Source organism: Syngnathus acus, chromosome 10, assembly GCF_901709675.1.
Source record: "Syngnathus acus chromosome 10, fSynAcu1.2, whole genome shotgun sequence".
Taxonomy (NCBI): Eukaryota; Metazoa; Chordata; class Actinopteri; order Syngnathiformes; family Syngnathidae; genus Syngnathus; species Syngnathus acus.
The window spans coordinates 19,159,030-19,175,750 of NC_051095.1; the positions used below are offsets into that span (position 1 = coordinate 19,159,030).

At 40.5% G+C, this 16,721-nt stretch overlaps 1 protein-coding gene across 1 annotated transcript in view; it reads left to right on the forward strand.

The window, feature by feature from the left end:
• The first annotated feature begins 233 nt into the window (after positions 1-233).
• Positions 234-16,721, forward strand: part of lingo2 (leucine rich repeat and Ig domain containing 2) — a 93,626-nt gene continuing 77,138 nt past the window's right edge. Inside the window, exon 1 of the mRNA XM_037262552.1 lies at positions 234-315. The gene's annotated coding sequence lies outside the window, so the exon portion shown is untranslated. The remainder of the gene's footprint in view (positions 316-16,721) is intronic.

The window sequence follows — 16,721 nt, forward strand, 5'->3', positions numbered from 1 at the left end:
ACAGATGGTCAACACCAAAATACAAAGACCTTGAATTTTCAGTGTGTGTGTATGTAGAGCCTGATGGAAAACTTTGTTGACTTGCCATAAAACCGATGCAATAACTGCTTCTTGGTTAGGAATATTTGCTATAAAAGTGTAATCTACAAATGTCCAAATAGTGAGCGTCTTTGGAAACCTTGGATTATTATGTTTTAAAAGCATTGCCATTATTCTCTCTATCATCTTCTTGCAGATCAAGACTGACAATCTTCAGTGAAGGAGGTGAGAGAGAAGAGCGGGGCATGGCAGAGGGGATGATTGCTTCTCAAAGTGGTAAGCAGAAGCTAGATGGTCGCTATTGATTATATTTTAAAAAAAAATCCCCTTTTTGTTCACTTAAGGTGATATAATCCCTTTTTTGCCTGATTTGTGGAGCTTTTTAAGCAAGTCAGAAAAGGACAAAAAGCGCAGACGTTAAACTGAGGTCAGACTGACACGCTTGCTTCTTCTTTATTCACTTGCCGCGTCTTGAACTTTAGCTCACCAGATACGCTTTTTCCGCCCTCCTTTTTTGTACATTTGCCACAACTGCACTCTGTACAAAATGACAGATGCTGCCTTTTTGGGACCCGCAGATCGTCGCCATGAAATTGTGAATTGATGGGATTTCTTGTAAACAGGCTGACTTTTGAATAAGTTGGATAAGAATGTTACAACTGCAACATGCAGCATTACAATATTTTGTTCTATGATGCATTTGACCTTGTTGTAGTGCCTCCAAGTGATGTATTGGCATTATTGTATGTTCCCTGAAAGCCTGGTGTCATTGGCCTAAATCTCAAGCAAGGATAAATGACGACTTACATTAAGAATGGCATGAGATGAAAGACAATTGTGACAAAGGGTGGGAGTCGCAGAATTCACATTCACAATGTTGCTAATGTTGTTCTCTGTGGTTCCTAACTTGGTTTTTAACTTTGTTCTTGACTTGGATTTTGACTGATTCCCGACTTGCTTTTTAGATTCTTGACTTGGTTCCTTTCCTCAGAAACAGAAAAGAGCAGGTGCTGGTCTTGCTCCACAAAACCTGGCTCAGTAGGGGCTGAAAATTCAGCTGCCCAAGCCAGTTTTAACTGAGCAACATGAAATTTAGTTAACATGGGTGTAATAAATACATCCAGTTTTTTTCTTAAATGTATTTATGAAGTACATGTAGACGTGTCAGATATTCCCACATATCAGATTTTTCATACCCGACATTTTTTTTAAGAACTGGTGGAACTAATGCACTAATAGACTTGTACAGCATGTTCTCTGCAAAGCAGCAGTCAAGGCACGTCTGATCGCAGCTCAGTGGTCCCACGCGAGACTTTTAATTGCAGGACGCAGTCTAGTGTGTCTGCCGACATGAGATTTGTTGTTTTCTGTTATTGTTTTTCTCTTGGCCCACACATCAGTCAAATGTGGTCTGCTTAGATCTGCTGTCTCATTTTCACGTCTTAAAAGAGAATAATGACGCTTGAGAACAAGCCTGCTTCTTTTAATCCTTTTTCCCCACTTCCAAGAGACTGATAGATCATGTAAATGTTACCTAGCTTGGATTTATAAATAAATACTTGATGGCTTCTTTCTGGGACAATTACAATCTTAAATGGGACGTATTACGTAAAAAATACTTTTCAATTGTTCAGACATAGTAAGATGTATTTCAGGAGGGCCTGCCTACCCATGAAATGTGAAATCACACAACCAAGTAAGTCTTGTTAATTGCTTATTTCTGAAAATGTGTCTCTTTGATCAGTGTGTGTTTCTAATAAGCAGCATATAGTATTTGATTGGAGCAAGTTTGTATTTGGCGATGTGACCGTTGCATGCACGACATATACAGCTCTGCAAATTTAACATGGCGGCTTGGTGATGAAGCGCTCCCTCCTAGAAGAAAAATACTTTCCATGCTGTTTAGCTGTAATCCTTAGGGTATTTAGGTGAAAATCATGCCACAGTGTTTTGGGGTAAATTTGACCCGAGGCGTATTTCTTTATATTTCCTTTATTTTTTAATAAACTCATAAAGGACCATCAGTTGTTTTTTTGTTTTGTTTTCTTTTACAATTACAAAATTTGAAAAGAAAAACAGCAGACAACTTGTTTGCTGTTCTTTTTTAAAGACAATCAAAAAACGGAAATCAGGTCATTTCCTCTTTTCTGTTTTCAATATCCTAAATCAAAAGGAAAAACAAATGGCCAAAAAGTACACGGACTGGAGGCACTCTGTTTCCTGTCTTTGACTTGTGCAAAGAAAAAAAAAAGTTAATTGCTTTACGTTATCAAAATATAATAAAAAAATTAAATACCGTAATTTTCGGACTATAAGTCGCGGTTTTTTTCATAGTTTGGTGGGGGGGCGACTTATACTCAGGAGCGACTTATATACATATATATGTTTTTTTTTTTCACTTTTTTGGGCATTTTATGGCTGGTGCGACTTATACTCCGGTGCGACTTATAGTCCGAAAATTACGGTATTTACTAGAATTATGATTAAAACACAACAGCTGCAGTTAAATGGGACATTGTTGAATTGCTTTGGCAGGCAATTAGATCCTTTAAAAAGAAGCAAATTAACCTTCCATTTCAAGTGTTAATTATCACTAAAATGGCCTATTAGCAGTTTTGTTGTTGTTATGGACTACATTCTCTTATTATTGTATACTTTACTCTATATACGGTGTGTATATTTTCAGCATGGGGTTAGAGAAAGTTGTGCAGGGTTTTTTTGGGTTGCTGTCAAGAGTGATGGAGATGCGCTTGATATTTGCTGACCGAACCTCAGTGACGGTGAGTGTCGTCATCTTCTTCGCCAATCTTGTATCGTGCGATGGCGCTGTCAGACCTGGTGTCCTACTTTAGCCCTGATGGACGTCAGTCTCAAGTCTCTCAGCAAAACAACAGCAATCCCCCCCCAAAAAAATCCAATTCCACTTAAAGTGGCAATTTTACAGTTTTTTAAACTTTAATTTTAATGATGGATAGATTTTCACAAGAATCTACATGTTGGTAAAACTGTGTATTGGTCGGTCATCACATTTGTCATCATTTGTATTGCAAACGACTAATCATGATACACACAGCAAATTTGACCATACGTGACCAATGTGCATGCCATGATTTATGCGCTCAATCCTGTTGCCAGTTGTTTACTATCACAGCAACCTTGCACAATGGCAACAAACTGAATGACGAGAAATACTCCAGAGTTATTTGCCTTCAGTCACTTTTACAACTGTAATCATATCATCAATGTGACATTTTCTTTCTCTCACAAGTTATTTTAGATAATTGCTATCATCCACAGTAGAAATTATCAGAACTAAATTAATCTATAGAGTGCAAGAAAAGTCCATTGAGTGCTTGGTCACACATAGGCCATGTGTGTGTCTTGAAGAATACAATAATCCACAAAGTCAACAGCACTCTCGGCCATGCACGATCAATGTACTGTATATTCTATAATTCGTACGACCTCAGTTGTTTATGATAATGGCTACCTTGCTCAATAGAAATACAGAGGACCAATAGAAATAAGCCATAACCATATGGACATGGATAATTTACGTGCCCGTGCAGCACTGAACTTTTGAGGATTTTATTGACTCAATTCTGTTCCTTTCTTTGGTGAAATGCAGTAGTTATCATGAGTAACTAGCTATAGGAGCTTTTTTTTCATAGAGAGGGATACCGGCCAAAAAAGAACACATGATAAAATTGTAAAATTGCTCTTATGTTGACCAAAAAATATTTAATAAATCACCTAAAAATATTAATCTATACCAGCAACTTACAGTGGCAGGCGAACCGATTAAATGCAATTCTTCCTAAGCCTAGTAAAATAGCACATAATTGTCCTACTGAGGGGCGACACGGTGGGGCACTGGTTAGCATGGCCGCCTGACAGTTAGGAGGTTGCGTGTTCGATTCCACCTCCGACCCTCCCTGTGTGAAGTTTGCATGTTCTCCCAGATTTCCCACTGTGTGAGTAAATTGAGACAACATCACAAGTATTTCAACATACGTATATACTTTGATGTGCCCTCTTTTGTTCAGCAGTGTGCTCTGAAATTTTCCCAATGTATATTATTTACCTTGGCTCCAATAATGTTGGGAGACACTGAATTATTGTACCTAATTGTACAGCCTTTATATTCAGCTTTGATGTTGTTTTTTCTTTCAGTTTGTATTCGTCGCTCACGGCCTCGCTAAGCAGCTTCTTTTTCCCCCCTCCAAGACTTAATTAGGCGCCTGCTATTTTCCTGCGTGGAAAAATAACAGTCGACACAAACAAATCCAAAACGGGAAGAAAAGCTACAGGGACAAAGAGAGTGATAGGCAGGATACCCACAATTCCTTCTGATATTGCAGCATACACAAAAACTACCTGCTGTCTGCCCCCTCCTAACGAAACGTAATTCACTTTTATGCATCGCGGGCCTTCATTCTGCCGGCGAGCGCAAACCACACGCTCGGCCAACATGGTGGCCTGGTGCTCAACCAGATGTGCATGTATGAAAAAAAAAGTGCACTGCTTTCTGCCTTCTTGCCTGTATACATAAATGGGCGTGTGATGGTATATTGTGTTTGCATGCAAACACAACATACGTATACATATGCAACATTACACGTTATCCTGACAGTCACAGTTGTTAAAAAACTAAGGTTTTTAGAATTTACTTTTGAAATTCCAGCAGCTCTTTGCATCATTTTGACTTCACGTATGGAAAAGTGTGGTAGGAATACAAAACCTGCAATAATTTAAAAAGTACAACACATATGTACAAATCCAAACAGCCTCATCGCAAAGACAACCTATTTAAGGAAAATATGGAAGATTAAGTGGAGCACGATGGGGCACTGATTGGTACGTCCGCATCACAGCTCAGAGGTGTACGGTTTGATTCCAGCTCCGGCCTTCCTGTGTGGAGTTTGCGTGGTCTCCTTGTACCACGACCCTCGTAAGGATAAGCACCTAAGATACTGGATGGATTGGATGGATGATGACATTTTAAAATCATAGACATATTGCAAGCACTGGGGTAATTTTTGACCCCACTTATGTATCTAAGGCTTAGACATTCTGGTGTGTGCGTTCCCAAAGTGACCCGTATGCGCAAAAGCCGTTTTTTAAGCCTTTACTAGGATGATAGTGTTTGCGTAAGTAAATGTGGTCCAGTGAGAAGGCAATTCCTGATGTGGCTATAGACCCCCTAGCCTCGATGTAGCGCCATCACTGACGGTTGGTAACAATAGAACATCCATAAATTAAGTGATGTGGATTAACCCAATGACAGAGTAATATTGTCACTTATAAACTGTCCAGACTTTATTTTGTACGACTTTGTCGCAAGCATAAAGGACACGCTATGATAATACCTGGCCAGGCATTCATGATAACCACCACTGTGCACTGTATAAATAAAGAGAATAAGTACAAGTCTTTTCACCGTTTATCAATGACAATTCATTACCTTGCACAATAGAAATAAACAGACCGGGCTTATTCAAGGGAATCTCACACATAAACAAGGCACAAACTCCGTACATCTAATACTGAGTAGACAATGCCTTATAGAGGGCGACCGGGAGCAATGACGCCCGCATACACCATAGAGACCACTTTTATGTTCTAGTGTTCATCCAACTGCATCCGAATATTATACACCAAACAACTTTGATGGGTGCCTAAATCCACTCTCAAAAAGAAATTAAAAAAAAAAACAATGGAAAAAATCAACTCGCAGCAAGTATCGGGAAATAAATATTTTATGCAATGGTTTCTACCACTGAAAAGTGTCAGTGACAACATCAATAGTAATAAAGGTGTCTGGCTATGCACAGATACGGTCGCTGTGAGAGACTAAGACGATTTCAAATTGCTGTGAGCACATTTTTTGATAGTGTGCTGTAACTCTGCCAGTAGGCATTTTTACTGTGGTTGCACTTTTTTGCTCACATACAAGAGTGTTGGGTCTTATGGAGCATGCAACCAAACTGCTCTGTACACAAAGTGCAGTCACTTCACTTTTAAAGTCACTTTCCTTTAGCTAATAGCGTGATGTGACTAAAAATATTGCAGAGCTATTACCTAGCTATTAACAGTAGTTAAATGCTCGCTTTAATCCCAGGCTATTATGTTGTGTACATTAGTAAAGAATGACTTTAGATAATACACGGTCAAGGACATGTCAACGTCATGCTTGCTCAAGTACAGGTATATTTGAGTAACAAGAAATTTGAATTTATGATATGATAAAATAATGTTATTCATGGCAACCGCCTCTCGGCACAATACAAATTAGTTAAGTCAAATCAGGTTTATTTATCAGTCCTTAATCACATACAAGTCTCAAAAGACTTCACATGGCCAAAGTTGACAATTATTCTCAACATCCCCTGATCTTAACTCCCAGGAGGGCAAAGAAAAACTCACAAAACCCCAACTGGGGAAAAATGAGAAACCTTGAGAAGGGACTACCGATTGCCGGGCCTTCACCAATTGGTTGGGTTGGATGGGTGGGTGGATGGATAGGAGCCACAGCCACCTTCCACAGAAGGAATAAACGGAATGGTTAAAAAATCCAGTCAATGAGAAGTCTACACTGCATTCGGCCAAATAATGCAAGTCACTGTAACAAATATGAGCCATACCTTTACCACCTTGGATAATCGAAACGGGTGGCATGGTGGCAGACTCTCAGTGCAGAGCTTGCGGTTTTTATTTTGGCTCCGTCCTTCTTGTGTTACGTTCGCATGTTCTCACCGTGCTGGTGTGGGTTTCCTCCCACATCCCCAAAACATGCATGGTAGGCCGATTTCCGGTAGCTGTGAGTGTGAGTGCAAATGGTTGTTTGTCTGTGTGCCCAGCAATTGGCTGGCAATCAGCTCAGGGTCCAGCATGCCCGTGACCCTTGTGAGCAGAAGTGGTCGGTTCAGAAAATAGATGGATAAATTAGGGCTGGTCAATTAATCAAATTTTAATCATGATTACGATTTTGCCTCTAGATGATCACAAAATTCATATAATCGAGGACAAACGGTCATTTGGTGTTTATGTTCTGAGACGTGCATACGCAATTCAACCGTGATGCTCCCGCATGTGTGGAGATTGAAGATCCAGGCCATATTCATTAGGCAGTGTTCTACCTTAACGTGTTCAATAAAACAACAACAAAAGTTCATGAACTCGTTCATATTTTGTAGTAAAAGTAAAATGTTCCTTTCTATTGGCAGATAACGACTTAACTTAATTTCTAATTTCATTACCGTGATTTGCCATGTATAATGCGCAAAATTTAACTAATTTATTGTCCTAAAATCGGGGGTGCGCATTATACACGGGTACAACAATTTTTGAAGAAAATCTCCCTCGAAATAAAACTTGAAATCACCTTTCTTCTTGTTTGTTGTCAATCGCGCATCGCATTCAGCCATCCTGCCCAACACACTTAGTCAGTAAAATTCATAATTGACGACACATCGTTTGATGCGATGGTGCAATCCTTGATGGTGTGTTATTGTCAAATATTGTTTGTTTTTTAATCTCCATCGCAAACCGGATATCAAACGGAGGCCGCCATTACAGATGCGCAGAACGGATGCGCAAGACACGTCAGCTATATAAAGAGCGAGAGTTCAGTTCTCTACCTATGTTTGTTGTCAATCGCGCATCGCATTCAGCCATCCTGCCCAACACACTTAGTCAGTAAAATTCATAATTGACGACACATCGTTTGATGCGATGGTGCAATCCTTGATGGTGTGTTATTGTCAAATATTGTTTGTTTTTTAATCTCCATCGCAAACCGGATATCATACGGAGTTCAGTTCTCTACCTAAATGCGTATTACAGGTAATATTTTATTTCACAACACTTTGCCTTGTTCCTTTCTTCTCTGCTGTTCACTTCAAACACGCTCCATACGAACACAATGCTCTCGTATCAGACGCTTGCTCGATCACCTGCTCGTTTGCTGTCACAATGTACCCTACACAAATCCGAAACATTTCTCCGCTATAGAGTTTGCTAGCGCATGCGCAGTGATACTGACCGGCAGAATAACATCCGGTTGTTCCCAAAGATGATCTTTTTTCTGAAATAATTTTACATTTACGGACTTAAGAGTCAAAATTTGGGTGCGTATTATACATGGGTACAGGCTTTTTTCCAGCATCGACATGCCGTTTTTAGGGTGCGTATTATACATGGGGGCGTATTAAACATGGAAAATTACGGTATTTTTATTTTAAGACCATATTTTGCAATAAAGGTCGTCCAAGAAAAAGTAGCTTTTTAGGGGCTTGAAATCTCTTGACTTGAGCAGGGTGGAGCCATAATACTGGCCTAGTGAAGTTGTAATACAAATAGAAAAACGTAGTGTGGTGGGTAAAAAACAACGGCTGAGGAGCTATACAATAACATTCAGGAAATTAGCTGAAGAGGAGCATCGCTACAAAGCAGTAAGGAGAGCAGGAGTGCTGGGCCATCAGTATTCAATTGGCTGCATTCCAACAAAACACAAAAAAATACCCTCCTGGTATCTTTTTTTTTAAACTATTATTAAACTGCGATGTTTCCAGTGGCCCCGACCAATGCTGCTGACACAACCTGCGGAATTTTAACAATATCGTGAATGTCCCTAGAGGTGGCTTGCACGCTAGCTTGTCGGCCGTCATATTAGAGATGCCCGCAGGCGGTTTTAGCGAGTCATAGCTGCTAATTAAATGGAAAAGGCCATAGCCTGAAGTGAACTTTTTAATGGTCACTTGCATGCGTTTGTAACCGACAACTGTGATTTGAGAAAGAAAAGGGATTTCTGCATTATGCTGTCTTATATACAAACACACACACCCGTGCGCGCGCGCACACACACACATACATAAGCTACATCTTTGTATTAATTTTTCAAGTCAGATTTAAGTAGAATTGCTCGTAGGCCCTGGTGAAATGCGGACTAGACGCATTCTTGTTGTAATCTTGTTACTGTGCTAATGAGGATTCACATTCTTTAATGCGTACTGGTAGTGGCAACTTTTTTGTCGTAGTGTGATGTAAATACTGTTCCAAATTGCATACGGTTCCGAATACTGGTCCAAATTGCATGCGGTTCCAAGTCCAAATATGGTTAGTGATCTAAATTGTATATGGATCCAGGTTTAAATCATGTGTGGTCCAGGTTTAAATATTTCCATATTTCTATCTATTTCCATTTCCATATGGACTGAGACTCTCGGTCCAATTTTGTTTGCAAAAGTAGGTCCTCAAAACCAAAGTACTCAAAAGGCACAAGGCGTAAAAGCCAAGAGTGGACCCCAAGAACTTTTGTATGGCCTTTTTGGTCTGCCAGGTCTAGTATAATGCTTCCTGATATATTTGTATATATTCATATGTTGTGACAATTTATTTTTCATTTTTATAACAACGGAAACAATCTTTCATGTTGTCTCCCATTAGTGTATGAACGTGTATGTGAATGGGTGAATGTGAGGCATTGTAAAGCGCTTTCGGCACAATGTGGTGTAGAGAAAAGCACTATATAAGTGCAGTCAATTTGTGTGCTCCTTTTTAAATTGATAAATATTTAAGATTTATGCCAGTGCAAAGCATTTACGTGGAGAATCACAAGGTGGGCAACCAGTGAGACTTTCTGTGTTCTTTGGGAGCTGTAAGTGATGGGCTTAGTGAGTGAAAAGTCTCCATCGTATTGCTTGTGAAGGTGAGGTTGACCTTTTGGATGGTCGTGCTCACGAGTCATATGGGTAGGTACTAAGGAGTCGAGAGGCGACAAGCGCTCGTCTCCCCAATAAAACAAGCTGGGATGTAGCCAGGCAGATTTTAGATGGTAGGGCAGGTGATTGGAAAGCAAGCCATGTACTCCAAAGCTGGATCATTCATGAATCATCCGGGTTAATGATATGAATCTTTGCACTGATTCACAAGTCCAATCACATGAGTCCGCTGGCCGGCTGCTGTTCCGTAGACAAGGCACGTTAGGCTCACTGGAAACAAGAGTGCTCTCAAATCATTGAATCACCTCAATGATTTGCCTTGATGGCCTCATGGAAATAGTGGACTCCAATGAACTGGGAGACTGGTTAGAGTTAGCGAACTCACCGGACACAAAGTGAACTCAGATGATTCAACTGAATTGATTGACTGACTTGAAATAGTCAACTGGAAATTCACATAAACTGGAAAGGAACTAGAAATACTGTTGTCTCCAATGAGTCATAGCAGCCTGACCTGACCCTTGTCAACTCACCGGAAACAAAGCGAATGTCATCTGAACACTGCAGATTTACATGATCGGAATTACTGACTAAAGATGAGTCATTTGAATTCGGAAAGGTACTGGATCTGGCCAATTCACTGGTAAATTTGACTTAGATGACTCAGGTGAATCGGTTGACTGACTGGAGTTAGTTAAGTCACTGGAAATACTGCGGTCTCAGATGAGTCACAGGAGATGGATACACCTGAATAGGTTTACCAATGCATTTACATTATATGTTGTGTTCTACTGTTTTTAACTATTTAGCAATAAATCACATAGTGTGTTCTGGCCAGATCCCCCTCAGATTTTAGCCATAATAAATGGCTGAGCGAATGACTCCGCTGGGATGGCGACAAATGTGGCATTTAGAGGGAAGTCACTAAATCAGAAAAGGTAATGCATGCACACAGAGCAGCTCAAAAAAAGAAATTGGCTGTTTATCACTTTGGATAAGGTCACAGTGTAATGCGAGGTAATTGACTGTGGTCGGGATGTTGAGCTAAAAAAAAAAAAAAACCTGCACCACGACGACATTCCTCGCTTGTTATCTGGCTTCCGAGTAAATGGATGTCGTTATCGGGGGCATCATTGTAATTAATGTGATAATTTATTCATGCATCTATTCAAACAGGCCTCTGAAGCAGAGTAAACATAAGTGTATCCACAAGCGCTCTGTAGGCAAAAGTATTGGGACAAACCAGTAGGAGACTGTTGGCATACGCTGACGGACATTGGACATTAATTCTAATATATCCAACTAAAGGCAAGTCTGCTTAGCTTTTGGCTCATTCACTGAACCCCTCTTTAATCAAAAATCAAAAATTCAAATTCAAGACAGATCCAATGAATCTGTCGCAAGTTAGCCAACCAATACTTGATTCAACAGAGTCTGCGTTTTTTCTTGTTAGCCTACCAATTCAGCTTGTGTACGTAATGTAGTCGTAGCCAGTCAGAGGATTCCAAGGATCTAGGTAAAAAAAGACCTCAAAAGACCACACTTGAATTTCACACTTGATAGGTGGACAGCAACTCTTGGGATGTGATTATTTGTATGGAAGCATTCCTAGTTGAGTTTGATGTGTCCTCCTGCTTAATTAAATTTGCAGTGCTTGGCCCAATGCGTTGCAGATAGACTTAAATTGCTTTACTGTTTAACTGGAGGAATGCATAACGGTGCGGCTTGACTGGCATTTGTGATTGAAAACATTCCTGGAAGTGACTGTTAATCTTATTTATAGTGCGTTACCGTGAATAAGCAAATACATATGAGCGCTTACCGTCACGAGTGTTTTCACAATCATGCCGTAATGAGACGTGTCGGGAAGCAGGTGCCCTCCTTTTCCCCGACTTCCTATGCAGCTGTGCTGGGCAGATTGAGAATTAGCTGCTAGCGTGCAGAAGTTATTACATGCTGAGCGTGACCCCACTGGCAAACTACAGCATGAAAGACGCTTTTCAAACAACTCTAGCAGCAACTCGGGAAGAATAAAAACAGAAAATCAAGTGGCTGCTGGCTTGCGCAGACTTTTATTGGCAGCCATTGTCATGGTCGCATCTTTCATCTTGTGTCAGCCCTGCTAATAAAGTCGCTTCCGCGGTGCCATGCTAATAAAATCAATCTGGGGGAAAAAACTAAATCTAGAACATGTTGCTAAGAAAGATTACCCAAGATCCCTTGCACATATTGGATTTGACACAATTCACTTCAATAATGCTGTGATACAAAAATATTTCCACCCATCAAGAACTCTTATATCAATCACTATGACACATTTTAGTCCAACAATTATGCAATACAGTTATCACTTGTTTAGCACGGGAGATGCACTCCAGAACCACTCGCGAAAAACTGCGAATTAGAAACAGTATATGTACATAGTGCTTAGAAATTTAAACACCACTGTGTTGAAATTTTCAACACGTAGTGTTACTTGTTGGCCGCTAGAGGGGATGGGTGTATTGTAAGTTAATTAAAAGCATGGTTTACCTTGCCAAGCAATGCAAAGTGTCCACCTTCAAAATTACCACACTACACTAACCCGAAATAGCGAAATCAAAGTCAGTCACGGTTACGCATGAACACCTTTGGAATTGTCATCCGGTCCACAATGTTAAAGCTTTTTAAACCCTCCCCAATACTTTTACGCATCATAAACCTTTCCCATTCCCTTAATAACCATTCCCACACTGTTCTGTGCATGTGTTGTAGCTTTACAGTAAATAAAAAGAACAAACACGTGATATTGTCACATGTCCCGCCTCCTTCTGCACCGGTTGGTGCTGTTCCCTGGCACGTGGCCGGCTGCCGGCCTCATGCGCTTGTCCTCAGTCACGTCCGCAGTGACGCACATTGCTCAGAGGCACGCACCGCGCTATGAGCGCTCATTGCCGGCCGCTGTCCCAACTCTTTCTCCACGGCGGTGCATTTTTCCTTCGTGCGCGGCTGTGTCACGTCTTCGCTCTCGCCCTGCATTGCGAAAGGTGAAGCGCGAAATGGCAAGGGATCGCTGTGCCTTTATAAAAGTTTTGACAAAATTGACAAACAAACAGATTTGTCTGTTACGCAGTTTTCTCCCCTTTTCACGTGTAGTAGCGCCTCTGCGATAGGTGAACCGCAAAGTGGTGAGGGATCACTGTATTTTATCCACTCCCGTTGCTATATAATATGATTCACTCCCATAACAAAATGATGATACAATCCACCCCAAAAACAATGCATCACAATACACTCCAATTCCGGTATGATTTGACTCACTCCAATATCCATGCAATACAAAAAGATTTACTTCAATTTTCAAGAAATACAATTTATTCAGTTTATTTTCAATTCGGACACAATATATTACTGAACAATTCACTGTATTAACAATGTCATCAAATGCAGTTCACTGGAGTAACTATTTGGTATGCCACTACAGTATTAATTCTAACATATTTGTGATAAGTATATGACTCAGGCAAATCACAATGCAAAGATGATTTATTCATCTACAATGCAAATCAATTCTCTCCAATTATAATACATAATTACCGTATTTTCCGCACTATTAGGCGCACCGGATTATAAGGCGCACCTTCAATGAACGGCCCATTTTAAAACTTTGTCCATATATAAGGCGCACCGGATTATAAAGCGCATAAAATAGAAGCTATACTGCAACAAACTGAGGTTGACTAGGGTTGCGGTATGCATCCACTAGCCAATAACCAACGAGCCCTCTGTAAACAATCGCGTTTCTCAAACGATCTCCTATAAAATTATCGGAACTGACTAAAGTTCAATCTAACGCATTGGTACTACTTACCTATGTTTCCCTTCCATATCGATCCGTAGATTTACTCGAAACATTAACGGAGCAGCCTATTTTGACATGAAATAGCCTGGTGCGTATAGCAGCTATCGTTATAGCATTAGCCATCCGCAAAATCCCATGAGCCTCAGCTCGCAATCTCCCATGAGCCTCAGCAAAGTGTAAACAATCGCGTTTCTCAAACGATCTCCTATAAAATGATCGGAACTGACTAAAGTTCGATCTAACGCATTGGTACTACTTACCTGTTTCCCTTCCATATCGATCCGTAGATTTACTCGAAACATTAACGGAGCAGCCTATTTTGACATGAAATAGCCTGGTGCGTATAGCAGCTATCGTTATAGCATTAGCCATCCGCAAAATCCCATGAGCCTCAGCTCGCAATCTCCCATGAGCCTCAGCAAAGTGTAAACAATCGCGTTTCTCAAACGATCTATAAAATGATCGGAACTGACTAAAGTTCGATCTAACACATTGGTACTGCTTACCTATGTTTCCCTTCCATATCAATCCGTAAATTTACTCGAAACATTAACGGAGCAGCCTATTTTGAAATGAAATAGCCTCGCGGGTACAACAGCTATTCGGTGACGCCCCCTGACTACAGTTGCCGTAATGTTGGGAAGCGATGCGACCTTGTAATTTACCGTATTTTCCGGACTATAAGGCGCACCTAAAAACCTAAAATTTTCTCAAAAGCCGACAGTGCGCCTTATAGTCCGGTGCGCCTTATATATAGACTAAATTCCTAAATCTAAACTGGCCCGAAGCATTGTGTCATGAAATCAATCATAAGTGGCCCGCTGAAGACTATGAATCATGAATAAAAAAGACTATAGATCATTATTTTGTGATTATAAATTAATTTGTTGCGTTTGAAGTTGCAATAAAAATGATAAAATGGAGAATGATTTGATTTGGATTAAAAATCTGACATGATGCATTAATGGTGCGCCTTATAGTCCGGTGCGCCTTATATAAGGACAAAGTTTTAAAATGGGCCATTCATTGAAGGTGCGCCTTATAGTCCGGTGCGCCTTATAGTCCGGAAAATACGGTACTAGTCGTACTAAAACGTACTGAAACATTTTGGCAGAGCACTGTGTACAACCAGTATGGATCAACAAATTCATCAATTGATCCATATATAAGGCGCTCTGCATTATAAGGCGCACTGTGTTTTTTTTAGTAAAATGTAAGTTTTTAGGTGCGCCTAATAGTGCGGAAAATACGGTACTTACAATTTATTCCCATTATGAAACATTGAGTCACATCAGTAATAATGCAAATATTGCCTTTAAATATACGAAATGATTCATTTCACTTACAATGAGATGGAATATGATTCCTTCCAATAACAGCGCAATACATTTTTCATCAATAATGATGCAAGTACTGTATCATTGACTACAGTAGCAATGCAATAGGAGGTGATCCACATGTGATCCAATGAAATTCATTCCAATTACAATAAAATACGTTTTCACTAGAATATGTAATACATTAAGATTCACCGCAACACTGGGGGGAGAGTTGGTATGTCCTTTTTTGCACTCGCAACGTTTTCATCGATGTTTACCAGTCTGACTCGCCATGAGGGAGGATGTGTGGTGTTTGCGTGGCATCTGAATTGTGCTCTCCACCTCTTTCATATATGTATATCAAAATAAAAATGCCCCTCCCATTCTAAAAACATGTTTTCGACAGCTTCACAGCTTTGATTGTGCTGTCAATCTCGACAAAACGTTTTTTCTTGCCATCACTGCCTGAAATGAAGGAGCTTAAGCCCCCCCCTCAGAAGGATGCATTGCAGTGGTTGCCCTTTTCTTTCAGCTTATCCTGCCTTGTCTTGTTTTAATTTCATTAAAAGTTCTCGGTACCTCCGGGTGTCTTTTCTTTTCCTTATATTTTTATTGAATGCACAAAGCTTGCCAAAGGCTTCTCCTGCTGGGGTGCTAAAGTTGCTCACACTGCGTTCAAGTCAAAATTGGATGAAAGCGTCGACAGCAGTGATGCTTTTAGCGCTTCAAATATGTTTATGACACAGCGGGTTTACCCTTGTTTGTCTTACAAAACACACATCAGGATATAGTCTATCATAAGTATATAATTCAGATCAAGAATGTCCTATTGGCTTTAGGAAGATTATTGCAGTGGTTCTCAAAATGGGGTTCCCGGCCTCCTGGGGGTCCTTGACAAAAGAAGTTAGTTATTTCTCATTTAATATTTCGTTTTAAAAAGATGTATACAGTACATACGGGGACTGCTGTGCCAATTAAACAAGCATACTATCCCAAGTAGAGAATGCAGTTTCTGCAGAAAGAAATGCTGTGATTGAATTGTTGAAATGTATAATGTGAGACCAGAAGTTGGACTGGTCTTGATCGGTCAAGACACATGGAAGGAGGAGGCAAACGTAAAATATTAACTTGGGAGTTAAATTGTGAAACTTGGGGACTTTGATTTGAATTTAGTACGAAATATAGAAGAAGGAAATTATGTAAACCAACTCATAATTTGGTAATTTAACTGAGAATATGAGACTTTGGGGATTATGATAAATAGTAACATGTTTTAGCTAAACAATTGGCATAGTGTGAATAGATCAAAACACGTGAAAAGAGGAGAAAACTGAAAATGATCTGTTCATTTGTCAATTTTGTCAAAACATTTATAAATATACGGTGATCCCTCGCCAGTTGGCGCTTCGTCTTTGGCGAATGTACTACTTCGCAGGTTTCTAAGTGACGGAAGAACGGCGTTTAAATACACGCTGATAGCGCGGGAAGGCCCCGGGCCCAGACGGCATCTGGCCGAGACTGCTCAGGGACTGTGCGGAATAGCTGAGTGGTGTGGTCAGGTACCTGTTCAACCTGAGCCTGAGCCTGAACAAGGTCCCAGGACTGTGGAAGACCTCCTCCGTGGTCCCCGTACCGAAGGTGCCGCGCCCCAAGGAGCCTAACCACTTCAGGCCTATTGCCTTGACTTCCCACCTGATGAAGACTATGGAGAGGATCATCCTGGGTCACCTGCGTTCACTAGTGGGAGCGCAGCTGGACCCCCTGCAGTTTGCTTACCGACCTGGTGTTGGGGTGGACGAT